Genomic DNA, 13,993 nt, shown 5'->3' on the forward strand with positions numbered 1-13,993 from the left:
AATCCATGAATAATCCTCTGTAATCACTAGCAGAAATAGTCTATCAAGATGGCTTTTCAAGGTTGACTGTGAAAAATGTTCATTTCCAACTTACCACATTAAAACTGATCACATCCCTGGGAGGAGCATTTTGGAAGGAATGTTCCCCTTTCTTCCTCTTCTTATGATAGATCAAACCATAATATTCTGCAATTGTGGTCAGCCTGGAGCACATTTTCCCAATAATATTCTGTAGTGTAAAAGAGGATAAACTATCAAAATAAAGGTGAAAATGCATGTGTACTAAGACTGATTCATATCTGTTGCTTTTATCTGTTGTTATTTTCATTACTTCAAGCACATGGATAATTAATATTGGGATTAGACAAGTTGCAAAGGATTAATGGAATAAACATTCAGTTTACTTTCATATATCCAACAAATACACTTAACCCCTTATGGAAAATTAAATCCAACTGTAGAAACAATGTCAGGAATATAAAATAAGCCTCAATATGTATAATCTGGCACACATAACCCATCATCTACTCAGAAATTCAGTCTCCATAAATGTTTATTTTGTAAAATAATAAAAATTTAATTAATGAATATGAATTTTAAGTATCATCTGAAATACTCCTCATGTATATAATTTAATAGATATCACCTAGACACGTATTTAACATGCATATAGAAATCAAATTTCCACCATTTAAGCTAGATGAGAGGAGTCATACTCTCGTGTACTGTACCACAGTACCACAGTGCTGAACCCTTCCACCTAAAACCAAGTGTCATGTGCAATAATCTATTATTTGACGTTAAGATGAGTGCTACATTAATTCACAGAAATGAAACAATAATATATATTATTTAAGTCCTAATGCTTCTCAATTTTACAATTCATGAAATATATCATTAAAATTAGCTTCACTTTCTTCTTTTCTATAGCTGCTGAAATTAAAATTATATATTAAGCATTCAATATTAAGAAATCAATAATGAGTAACCTATTATTAAAATTATATACTATTAAATTGTGATTTGAAGTATAGTTCTAACACATTGTGATGCAAAAACATTTATTAGAATTATGGGTAATATTTTTAAAACTTACCAGCTTCTTATTTGTTTCCTTTTCCTAGTTGTGTCATTTGTTTCTCTTCGTCCAAGTCATCTCTCCACCTTAATTGTTTAGTTTTCTATTTTATTGGTTTGCTGATTGTGCATTTTGTTTTCCCTTTTTAGTGATTGACATGAGGCTGAAAATCTGTACGCCAGTTTATTACTTCCTATGATGAAGTAAAATTCCTGTTCTCCACAGCTGTTGTAGTTTTCTTTGTATAGTACAGTATTTCCCCCACTCCCATCTCCTGTATTGCTGCTCTCGAATATTTTATTTTATTTTTATTTATATGTTATTGTCAAGGTAATTTAAAGTAGGGTTATACTTATGTAAGTATGATAATAGATTTATTTCTTTTCTAAATTGTTACCCCGTCCCCCATTTTCTCCCTCTTCCCTCCCAATGCCCACACCAAGATCATTTCCTACATATTGTCTTGTGAGTATCGCTGTTAACGTAGGTTCCCCCTTTTTCCTTTGTCTCAACATTTTGTTTTTTCCCTTTCCCTTGCCTAGTTCAGCTCAACATATTTACACTACTCAGCGTATCAAAATCAAATATAGTGTCTGTCATAAGTGGGGAAAAAACAAAAAGTTAAAAAGAAATCACGTAGTACATTTGAACAACAACAATGAAGAACATGTGTTAGAGTTCATTTCACTTGGAATCATCTTTTATGTACATAGCAATTGACCTATTCTGCTCATCTACTTAGATTATCCATGATGTACATAATCATGATCCCCTATTACCCAGTAATCCCACATCTGGGCATTTATATTTACCCAAGTGGTCACAAACAAGGCCACACTAAATCTACCAGCACAATTATGTTTATCACAGTATTATTTACCACAGCTAAGATATGGAATCAATCCAGATGCTCCTCAGTAGATGAATGGATAAAAAAATGTTACACACACACAAATACACAGATACATACACATGGAATACTATGCTTCCATCATAAAGAATGATACCACCTCATTTGTAAGGAAATAGGAGATCGTCGAAAAAAATCACATCAAGTGAAGCCAGACTTAAAGAAACCTTATTAGTAATGATTAGTTTATATCAAGGATAATTTCATGTACATTAATTTGGCATTTTGTTCCATGTTGAGCAGAAAACATTATTGCTATATTGTTTGTTATTATTTCTGCAAACAGGCAAGTATATGTAAAGAATTCCGTTCATCTCATCCATTACTGAAGGAAGAACACCTAAAGAGAAACCCCTACAAGGAAGACCAACTCCTACATATTTAGCTTCATTCCTATGTAAGGCCAGTGTTTTCCCTTGTATCCTCACGTTAGACATTACAACTCTGTACTTGGTCATCCTGTATATCTACTGTCATCTATATTGTGACCTAAATGCGCCAGCAATTCCAGTTGCTTTACTTTTTGAAAAATTTCTCTGTTGCTTAGGTTGGTGTGTGTGTGTGTGTGTGTGTGTGTGTGTGTGTGTGTGTGTGTGTGTGTGTGTGTGTGTGTGTGTGTGTGTGTGTGTGTGTTTACAAGGATCAGAAAGCAACATTTTACTTCATTTAGATTACATCTTTTAGGTCATTGTAATTTGTGGCTAATGGGAGAAATCTCTTGCTATTTTAAGGATGAAACAGAAAATTATATTTGTGCATGTGCCACAGTTGGTTTATTAGTCTGTAGTTGAACACATAACTTTCATTTATATCTTGCCTGTTGTGAATAATGTGAATAACAGTGAACTACAGATATATTTACGAGTTACCCAGAGAAAACTAATCATATGATTGGTGGGTCAGATGATATTTCAACTTTGCATTTCTTTAGAAAACTGCATACTACTTTCTACAATGAGAATACTAACCTGTATGTTGACCAAGAGTGTAGAAATTTTCCTTTTCTCTACACTCTCACCAACATTATTACCTTTTAAGTTTTTTTTAAAGGCATGTTTTTGCTATGTGCAGTATCCCAGGCTGGCCTTAAGCTCAAATCCTCTTACTCCACTTCCCATATGCTTGGAATTACAAGCCTTTACCACCACACCAAGTTCCTTCGAATATTTTTAAGAGTTATAATAGTTATGTAGTAGTATCATAGTAATTTTGAATTGCATTTCTCTAATGACTTCTGTTCACACAGCATTAAGCCAGCATAGAATTGATATTAAACAGAACTTTGTAAAGCCACTAGTGATTTTCAGGGCATATTGGAAAACATGTCTATTCAGAGGTTTTATCGATTTTTAATCAAGTTCCTTGTTAATCTCATCTTTAATCTCTCTATACAAAATCAATAATACATTCCAGGTAGTAGAAAGGAAAAAATTGAGCAACACCTAACATTTTTCAATTTTCAATAACATGATATTGCTTACACCATTTTTGCTTATGCTTGAGACTATATAACTCAATTTAGTGAAGCCTTTTACAAGGCTCTATGTATTTAGTTTATTTTACTCTGATTGCTTTTTCCAAAGCCTGCGTGTCTAATTTTCCTTGGTTTCTTTCAGTCTCATGTAGTTCAGATTTCAAACTGAAGAATAAATTGAAAGAAGCAACCAAAAAAGTAGAGTTCCTCTCATCTGATGATGCCTCTACAAGAATGAAGGAAGAGTTCATCCTGCTAAGGACCTATGATAGGTTATCAAAAAGAGAATTCATTCTTCTAGGTCTTCCCTTTCTTTGCAATTTAACTTAAATGATGAAAAACACAATATACTGCTTAGTTACTTTTAGGCTTTATCAGTTTTGAACATTTTCATATGGACCTCAGCTCAGTCTACAATTCCTTCATTATTCTGACCCTGATAGTTTAGCACTATCAAGACATAAGCAGTTTGATTTACAGCATGAGAAGTTATCCACCTGGCTTCCTTGGAAGCAGAGCATAGTCAATAGATAACATTACTTCTGGTGGCTTACTACATCTAATGCTTTCTGTAATACATATCACATTCTGTTTAGTATTAAAAAAACTGCTGGCTAAACTCAAAGTTCATTCGTAGTTTATGTTAAGTATTTCACAAGTTTTATGTCTCTTAGTTCTTAAGAAAACATTTGCTATGATTCTAATGTTATTACTATTTTAGAGTTGAGAAAAATTGTAATTAAAGGCACTAAGTGCATGGCCCAAAGACACACATTGAGGAAGGAAATGAGTCAAAGTTTCCAAAAACCTTTCAGCAATACAAAAACGGTAGGTGAAATCTCTCCATTCTCTTACACTCTCAATTCAATATTCATATTGTCCAATAAATAATAGCATAGCAATTATTGCCCATAGTAATTGTTTTCTGTTACATTTTGTCTTCAACACAGATTGTGTTGGTGACATTGGGTTATCGTGCACAGAGCTGAGCTTATAAATTGAGGTCCAAAGAGAGGAAAATTTCTTCTGTCCCACAGTTCCAGTATCCTTTTAAAAGAAAGTACTAAAACTTTTAAATATCATCACTAACTCTCTTTTAAGAATCCCAACATGAAATAAATTCACATATAATCACTCCAAAATGCTTTAAAAGTAGGAAATGATAAAACATGCCCCCCGTGAAGTAAATTTTCTTCTACTTTTAAAATTATTCTGAAAGCCTTGTGATGGTGGGTCACACCTGTAATCCTGTTTATTCTGCATATCTACTCAGGACCCTGAGAATTATGGATAAGAGTTGGAAGCCAATCAGGGCAAAAAATCCTAAGATTATTTTTCAAAAATTTAAATAAACTAGCAAAGGTCCAGGAATGGAGATGTAGCTCATATAGTAGCTCACCAATCTAGAGAGGAAAGGCCTAGCAAGACCATGAAGCCCTGAGTTAAAACTCTGAAGCACACCAACATGCAGGCATGCACAACACACACACACACACACACACACACACACACACACACACACACACACACATACACACACACACACTCTAAACATCCTTGGGTCAGTCTTTTCCATTAATTTCTTTTTTTTGTTTGTGTGTGTGTGTGTGTGTGTGTGTGTGTGTGTGTGTGTGTTTAATTGTGAAAATAGTGTACAGAGGGGTTACAATTACATGTGCAAGATAATGAGTACATTTCTTATCAAGTATTGTAGCCTCCTCCTTTGTTTCCCCTTCCCATCCCTTCCCAGCCTCCCCCCGGCCCCCCACCCATTTCTCCCCCCCATTAATTTCTTTGTTAACAATATTATATGGGTAAAATAAAATAAACTTTTCCATCTCAGAACATTTTTTAATGTTTTTATTGTAAAAATACTGTATAGCCGGTTTAAAGTTACATGAGCAAGGATATGAGTGCATTTCTTATCAAGCACTGTTAACTCCTCCTTTGTTTTTCCTCTACCATCCCTTCCCCTCCACCTCCACAAGCACACTTTTCATCCCCACACCCCCACACCCCCCAACATATTGTGTTATGCATCTCATTGTTACAATGGCTCAACTTTTATATCTATTTAAGCATTTTGATTTTTCCCTTTCCTTTCCCAAATTAGAGAAGTGTATATACAGGATGAAGGTGCACCAACATTAAATCCAGTGAAAACAGGGGTTATACTGTGGGGGAGGACCATATAAAAAACAAAAACTAAACACATCGTACATGATAAATATGTTAGTAACAACAGTAAGAAAGAATAAAAAAAAAACACTTCTGTCCTTATCTTGGGGTTCATTTAGCTTAAGATCATCTTATCTAGTAATATGCATATAGCTTTTGATCTTTTCTGCTTATCCCAGTTTTCTGCTTATATTATTTATTGCAAGTAAGGGATACCTTGGGGCATATGTTTCTTTGGACTTGGCTTACTTCAGTAAATATAATTTTTTTTCCAAGTCTTTCCATTCCCTAACAATTTGGGCGATGCCATTCTTTCTGATGGAGGCATAGAATTCCTATATATATATATATATATATATATATATATATATATATATATACATATACATATATATATGTATGTATATATATACATATACATATACATATACTATATACATATATATGTATATATGTATATATACACATTCCAATCTATATTTATATTTATGTATATAAATATATATATACATATATACAAATATATATACATATGTATGTATGTGTAGATAGAAAGAAACATACATAAATACATATATACATACACACACACACATACACACACACACACACACACACACACACACACACACACACACACACAAAATTTTCTTGATTCATTCATTTACTGAGGGGCATCGGGGTTGGTTCCATATCTTAGGTATGGTAAATAATGCTACAATAAACATAGCTGTGCTGGTAGTTATAGTGTGGTCTTGTTTGATAATTTTTGTGAATGCCCAAAAGTGGGATTGCTGGGTCATAGGGGAGCTCTATGTGGAATCTTTTGAGGAACCGCCATACTTCTTTCCAAGTGGTTGAACAAGTTTTCACGCCCACCAAGAATGGAGTAGTTTCCCTTCTGTCCACATCCCCTCCAGCATCTGTTGTTGTAATAATGTGGAAATCTTCATCAATTTGCATGTCATCCTTGCGTAGGGGTCATGCTAATCTTCTCTATATTTTTCCAATTTTAGTGTATGTGCTCCCAAACTGAGCACAGAACATTTTGGAATTGATTTTTCTAAAGTAGATAATTCAACAAAAAATAAGTTCAAAAGACGTCGTGAAATTTTAGAACCATATATTTCTTAAATAAGCACACATTTAAGAATAAAGTCAAGTTAGATATGTCAAAAACAAAATAATTCCAGATATTTGTTGTTCAAGTGATGTGTAAGGATAGAAATTCATTATTCTATACATGGCATCTCTCATAATGAGCACTGTAGCAAGTGCTAAGTTTTGTTAAAAGTTTTATTGTTTTAAATATGTTTAATATTTGGCATTTGCTTATATATGCCAAAATTAAGACTGTTCGGCAGGTCATAAAACTTTTCCATAAAGTATTTAAGATTTATGGTAGCAGACATATACTACTAAGTATGAACATTTCAGAGTTTTTAGAAACTTTACTATGAGAAGTTACAAAATCTGTGTAAAGAAACAGTGAAGAGTTACGATTTTAACTACACAGTTTCGGTTAAAACTTGAGGGCTTCCTTTTCATGTTAGTGAGGAACAAATGATGATATAAGCCATATACAAATGATGAGATGAGCCATAAAGAAAGAGTAACCTTAGTGGGTAACTTTGAAGGCTACTCGTAGCCTACAAAACTCTTGTGAACATCATAATCTTAGTCAGTTTTAAATGTACAGGAATATGAGTAAATAGTAAAATCTAATATGTAAAACACTTCAAAAACTGGAAACACTGGTGTTTGGTTTTTATTTTATTAACCATTAATATTTAATTATTAGTTATTTTATTTGTAGCATTGTTTTCCTTTTTGTAATAGAATACAACTTTTCATAACTCATCATCAGGAGGTACTTTGAGAATGTTACTGGGATGTCCACACCATTTTTTATAGGTGCATGTGAATGTACAAAGAGAAAAATTAGAAACAAAATATTGATTTAAAATTTTCTAAAGTAGAAATATGAATCAGAAGTGTTGATCAATGTCTACACCTAAAATCTTAGTCCTAGACTGAAGCAGTGTCTTTACAGAATTGAGGCTACAAATGTGAGAGCTGTGTTTTGTTTAGTTTTTTGGTTTGGTTTTTGTTTTTGTGGGGCTTGAACTCTGGAACCTGAGTGCGGTCCCTCAGCTTTTCAGCTCAAAGATGGTGCTACCACTTGAGCCACTGCACCACTTTTGTCTTTTTCTTCTTATATTTTGCTGACGAATCAAACCCAGGACCTCATGCATGCAAGGCAAACACTCTACCACTGAGCGACCTTCCCAGCTCCTGAAAGACTGTGCTTTAAGAAATAATCTAAACAATATTTGCTTTCTGCTTTGGGTTATATAATGAAATATATGAATATCTTTTTATATTTTTGTCATTTTTATACTTCTTTTTATTGTGAAATACTGTACAGAGGAGTAACAATTACATGGGTAAGATATAATGAGCACATTTCTTATCAAGCATTGTAGCCTCCTCATTTGTTTCCCCTTCCCATCCCTTCGTGTCCTCCCCACTGTCCCCCCAACCAAAGGTGTAAAGTTCTTTTTTCGACATAAAGTATTGTACATCTCATTGTTGAAATGGGTCCTCCTGTATCTCTGTTTTAAGGATTTGTTTTTTTCCCTTCCCCTCCACATACACCAACTTCATATATAGTGAAACCAGGGGTTATACCATAGGGGAGGGACATACAAAGCAATAAAGACATAATTTTATAAATATGTTAGAATCAATCACATGAAAGATCACTCTCTCTCTTTTTTGTCAGGTGTGGTGCTTGAGCTCTAGGCCTGGCAGCTGTCCCTGAGCAATTCAGCTCAAGGCTCATGCTCTACCACTTGAGCCATAGCTCCACTTGTAGTATTTTGGTGTTTTTTTTTAATTGTGATTAAGTGATTACAAAGTTTCCCAATTTTCACGGTATTTTGGGATGATGATGCTCATTTAAAGTCACAAACTCATTCTAACTTTCCTAGAGCAAATTGTCTATCACGGTCTGTAACATATAATGGTGTACACATATACACCATACATGTGATCAGCAGCATGGGGTTATTTAATAGTGGTTCGACCAGAGGAGTGGAAGTTCTTTGTTTCTTTCTTTCTTAAGTCCTTCTGCGCGGGTGATCTGCAGGCAGCCCCCTTTGTCTCTGGGACTCCAGCAGCCCCTGCTGGACTTGTTCGACACCAGTAAGCATTGGGGGAGGAGTCTTCGCACTTCTCTGTTATGAAGTTCTTTTTCTCTCTTTCTTTTTTGTTATTTTCCACCTCCTGTGTTTCTATGGGTGTTCATCTTTTTGTTTTTGTCGGTCTCTTAGGGAGATTAAGCTTAGGAACTCGAACTCTCTTTTTGGTTGGGGAAAGCTGTGGCGTTTCCCTACTGACCCATTGCCATCTTGGTCCCCCCTCCCATTTTCATACTTCTAAATTTATACTAACTTCAGCCACTTTATCCTTTTCAAAGTCATGAAATAGCTCTGAGAATTTGCTTCTGTGAAGATTGTTTTTGCATTTATTTCTTCTGCTCTCTATCCATTCCCTACTCTCCAGTTAGAATAATTTCAAATAGTAAAAATGAAAAAAGAGAAAAAAATCATGGTGAAAAAATAGATGTAGAAAATTCACTGGATTTTTCTGACTACTTCAACCAATGTGAACTATTGGGGAAAACATGTACACCTCATTCCCACTGGTACTCAAAGTCTCTAGTTAGGCAATTCTGATGAAGACAAGGAACTAGATGAAAAAGTGAGGAATGGTATCATTTACTAGAAAAAATGGAGAAGTATCCAAGCAAATTTCTTCATTGGGCTGTTGAAAATAATCGGCTTACTACAGTGCAGGGACTACTTTCCAAAAAGGCCACTCATGTGAATACTAGGGATGATGATGATTATAGCTCTCTTCATCAGGAAGCCTACAGTGGACACTTAGACATTGTCCATGAGTTGTTGGCTCAAGGCAGTTGTTCATGCAATAACTGTGAATGGCTGGACACCACTGCATAGTGCTTATATGTGGAATAATACCAGAGTGGCTTCTTTCTTACTTCATCATGATGCAGATACCAATGCCCAAACTTAAGAACTCTTGACAACTTTGTATCTTGCTGCTGGGAATAGAAATAACAAAGGTATGCGGGATCTCTTTCTATTGAAATATTATATCAAACCAGGTCAAGAACAACTTGGAAGAAGCTGCATTTGATATTGCCAAAAGGAAAAGTATGTATCACTACCTCTTTGAAGTTGTGGAAGGCTGCAAATATTTTTCTCCTAAGTCATAATGGTATGGTTAAGTTTCTTAAATTTCAAAAATGCCAATCCAACTTTGTGTCCGTACAAAATATTTTCACACAAAAAGCCACATTAATATCTTACTTCAAAAATTCATGGATTCCAGGCTATTCTTCCAAGTGAATTTCCGGACTTTGATGTCAAAATGTATTCAAGATTTGTTTGTATACATCAATAATGATGTCTGCAGAGTTTGTGATTTTTATAATCAGAAATAATTTTAACTTATCTGTTGAAATGAGTAATACAGAAACTAAAGATATTTCTATTTCTTGTCTGAAAAAGGATATTTTAATGTAATCTGTATTCTTTTTGTATAATATCCATAATCTATTTCATTCTCTCCTAGATATAATACTTTTAATTCTACATTTTTTCATAATATATAGGTTCATTAATAAATGTGTCATTTCAGATAGCATTCCATATAGAAACAGTTTAAGATTCCTTTTTTTTCCCTAGGTCCTTATAGTATTTTATTTCTTTGGGATAAAATGAAAATGTTATCTAATTTCAAATGTTTTGTAAAGGTTATGCTATGTAAAGGCTTTTCTAAGGTGATGATTTAATACACTGATGTCAAACTAACTTTCAATTCAATGAATTACATGTATCGTTACAACTGTATTTTTGTAATCAATTTTTAATAACTGTTTTTCATTTCTTGCATCTGAAGAATGAAAAATATGGAATATTACACAAATTTTCATATCATCCTTGTGCAAGTGCCATGTTAATCTTTGTATTGTAATTTGGGTAGACGTGCTGTTGAAGCATTTAGTATCCTCTAAATTTAAGTAGCTAATGATGCAATCTTTATACAGGCATATATCCTTGGTTGACTATTTGTAACTAGGAAACCTTATTGTTCCTAAAAATGCTATTGATATTACTTCTCTAAAATTCTGTGTATATTGGAAAAAAAACTTATATTGTTTGGTAGATTGCTCACATTTGCAATTTTTTTGTTAATGAGTATTTTAAGTATTTTTCATTTTAGATTTCATCATACTTTGAAGAATTTAAAGCTAGGTCCAAAGGTGATGGCTTTTCAAGTACTTATTTTTCAGCTGAGTTAGTTTGTGGAGCTAATGGATTCAAAGTAAGCCTTGCTTAAGAGATACTTCTAAAGTTCTGCAGCTTAAAAATTCCTAAATGAGATCTTATTGGCACAAATGTCTACCTGACCCTTTATCTTTCTTCCATTTATGAAAGACGAACCAGAATATCTTACCCTGACAGCATAGATTTTCTTACTGGAACAAAATTAATCTTAATTACATGGGATTATAGTGACAGGAACAGTTCAGATAGAAATGTTTAGACTAGAAGGTATTTTATCAAAATATAATTGGTTATTATACCTAATATTTCAAAAGTATCTAAAGCCAAGAAGGTGAAAAAATTGTTCATATGCATGATTAACTAATGTTCTGGCCTGTCTACCATCCAACCAGGCAGCAATTAACACTACTGCCTTTCTATCACCAAATGTTTTCAGAGTTACAAGAGAAGTCTATATGTCTCTCCTCGATATTAGGCCTAAAATTGTTAATGTTTTAATCAAAGAGTTTCCTCTTGCCACTAGGCTGTAAATCTTCAAATGGTAAAGCTTTAGGTCCAACTCTACCAAACACTGAGGTAGAGATAATGAAATAATACTTTAAATACTTTAAATAATTTGATACTCTAACCACAACAGAATATTGCAAAACGTGTGCCTTTTGCTTGCATATAGTTATACATTTTATATTTATATGTGTTGATATTTTATTTCACACAGTGAAACTTACTAGAATTAATTGATAATTTGACAAATAAATAGCTATTTATTCCAATAAATAGTATTGGAATACAAATAATTAGGTTTACAATACATATTAGAAATAAAAATATCAATGCAATATCTTTGGTATAAACTTGTGATACATTCTAAGTGTTCTTGGTCTTCTGAATTCACATTGCAAAAAAAAAAAAAAGTTTTCCTCTAATCTATTAGGGATTTTACGCTGCTACTCTGTTTATTGTTTTAACTCACTGGTCCCAAACTGATTTTCTCCATATTTCTGAAGCATTCGTAATGATTATACCCAAATTTTGCTGATATGATGTCTACAAGGTATTATTCTTCTTCAGGACCCAAGGGTCCTAGGATCCCAGGTCCCAGTTATCCACATCATCAGATAACAAGGGCAAGATTTCTCACCTAGGCCCATGCAACATGCCAACAGAAAGTAATTGAAAATCCATCTCAATTTCTCATTTCCTATAGTATTTCGGGACCCCAATTCCTTACAGCACAGGAATTAGCAGTAAGCAATTGTGAAATGCAAGACAACTTAAAATGAAAGATGAGATCACAATATCTGAGAGAAAGTACAGTAATTACAACTTTAAACTTACAGATGCCCAGCCCATATGAGTGAACAAGATCACAAATGTCACAAAATTATTTTTAATACCCCTCTCCTAATGATTATTGAAAGATTTCAGTCCAGTATAAGTAGGCCAAAAAATTGTTCTGGGAACGATAGATTCATAATTGGTCTACCAAGGCTAGGAAAACTTGACTTACAGGTCAATTATAATTCAGAAAAACATTAATTGAGAAGATCCTTAATGCTTCAAACTACTGGTACTACAGTAAATCTTGGTTCTGTAGTGTAAAATGCTATCATTCTCAAGCCAATGATAATCTAAATTTAATCTCCTGAAAATATATTCTTTTTCAAAACTTTTTAAAATCACATTCACCGAAATAACATTTGACAAGTAGATGATAATAAGTGACATTACAAGTTTTACAAGTGTAGGGAGCAAGTTACAATAGAGATGAATTATTTACCCAGCACTAATGCCAAACACGTTCAACCATTCATTAAAGTGTAGAAATAGTACCTCCCACCATTTGTTTTGTTCAGTAGGTGCCTTCCAGAAATGTGTTAAATAGATCAACCTCCCATAATTCAAACCCAAACACTAGCTACTAAAGTCAATTTCATCATTTAATAAGGTACATTTTAAAAAGTCACAAATAGTTGTCTTATCATATGTTGTTTTATGTTTTCCCTATCTGTCTAACATAGTATGAAATAAGACTTTAAATCTTGAATATGAGTACTCATCAGAGATGTGACAAATATAAAATCTGTCTTCTATTTCTATCATATTCCTCTATAGTAGTAAATTTTAGTTTTCTTCTTTTCCAAAACTTATAGGTAGTAGAAAATATTATCCCATATCAAATAAAATAATCACAAAACTTTGTACAAAGCCATTTATAAAAACTGGTAGCTAGGAATACATTCTTAGCCATTTTTAAACTTTCTTGTTGACTAAAGATTAATCTTCCAAATGAATGAGAATATTATCATGTCTAGGGGCTGCACATCTCCAGTCTTGCAAATTGTTATTGCAGATGAATGAAATATGGAAATATAAGCTGACATACATTCAAGTATATGCAGGATTGAAACTCCATGGAATGTATATAAACCTCTCAAAGTATTAACAGATAGTTTAACAGAATGACTATCAGGAAGTTTAAACCAGAAAGGAATAATAGTAAAAACATAGAATGAATGAAAAATGGAACAAGGGGCAAGTACAGCTAGAATACTCAATGTACACATGTGACAAAAGAAGTGGTAAATCTGAAATAAATCTTGGAAAAAGGGGTTGGTTGAGAATGATAGAAGGAGTCATTCTGACCCAGGAGCATTGGACAATTAGATAGACATTTATTGTAATACACTTGCTCAACATTTTGAAATTCAGTTAAAAACATAACAAAAAACAAAAACACACAAAAATCACAAGCAAACAGCAACCTCTAGAGAGGATAAATATGACCTCTCAAAATTTTAAATATTTAATGAAGGGTAGTCTTGGGAAAAGGAAACAAAACTGTTCAAAGAGGGAAGTTTGGGGTAGCAGAAAATTTTGAACAGATTTAAATAGATTTTCTAAGGTTATAAATCATCTGCATCTGCTGCAAATATTTTCTTCTGTGACTTCTCTTTCACTGCACTGGATACTCC

At 33.3% G+C, this 13,993-nt stretch overlaps 1 non-coding gene and 1 pseudogene across 1 annotated transcript; both read right to left on the bottom strand.

Moving 5' to 3' along the window:
* Positions 1–6,573: 6,573 nt before the first annotated feature.
* LOC138829882 (U6 spliceosomal RNA) lies at positions 6,574–6,680 on the bottom strand. Its single transcript, XR_011372765.1, has one exon. It is a non-coding gene; the product is annotated as a U6 spliceosomal RNA (small nuclear RNA).
* A 3,953-nt stretch (positions 6,681–10,633) lies between these two features.
* On the bottom strand, positions 10,634–10,730 carry LOC138829883 (U6 spliceosomal RNA; annotated as a pseudogene).
* Between the last annotated feature and the right edge of the window lie 3,263 nt (positions 10,731–13,993).

Source organism: Dipodomys merriami, unplaced genomic scaffold (assembly GCF_024711535.1).
Source record: "Dipodomys merriami isolate MVZ:Mamm:240054 unplaced genomic scaffold, mDipMer1.0.p SCAF_1779, whole genome shotgun sequence".
NCBI classification, from domain to species: Eukaryota; Metazoa; Chordata; class Mammalia; order Rodentia; family Heteromyidae; genus Dipodomys; species Dipodomys merriami.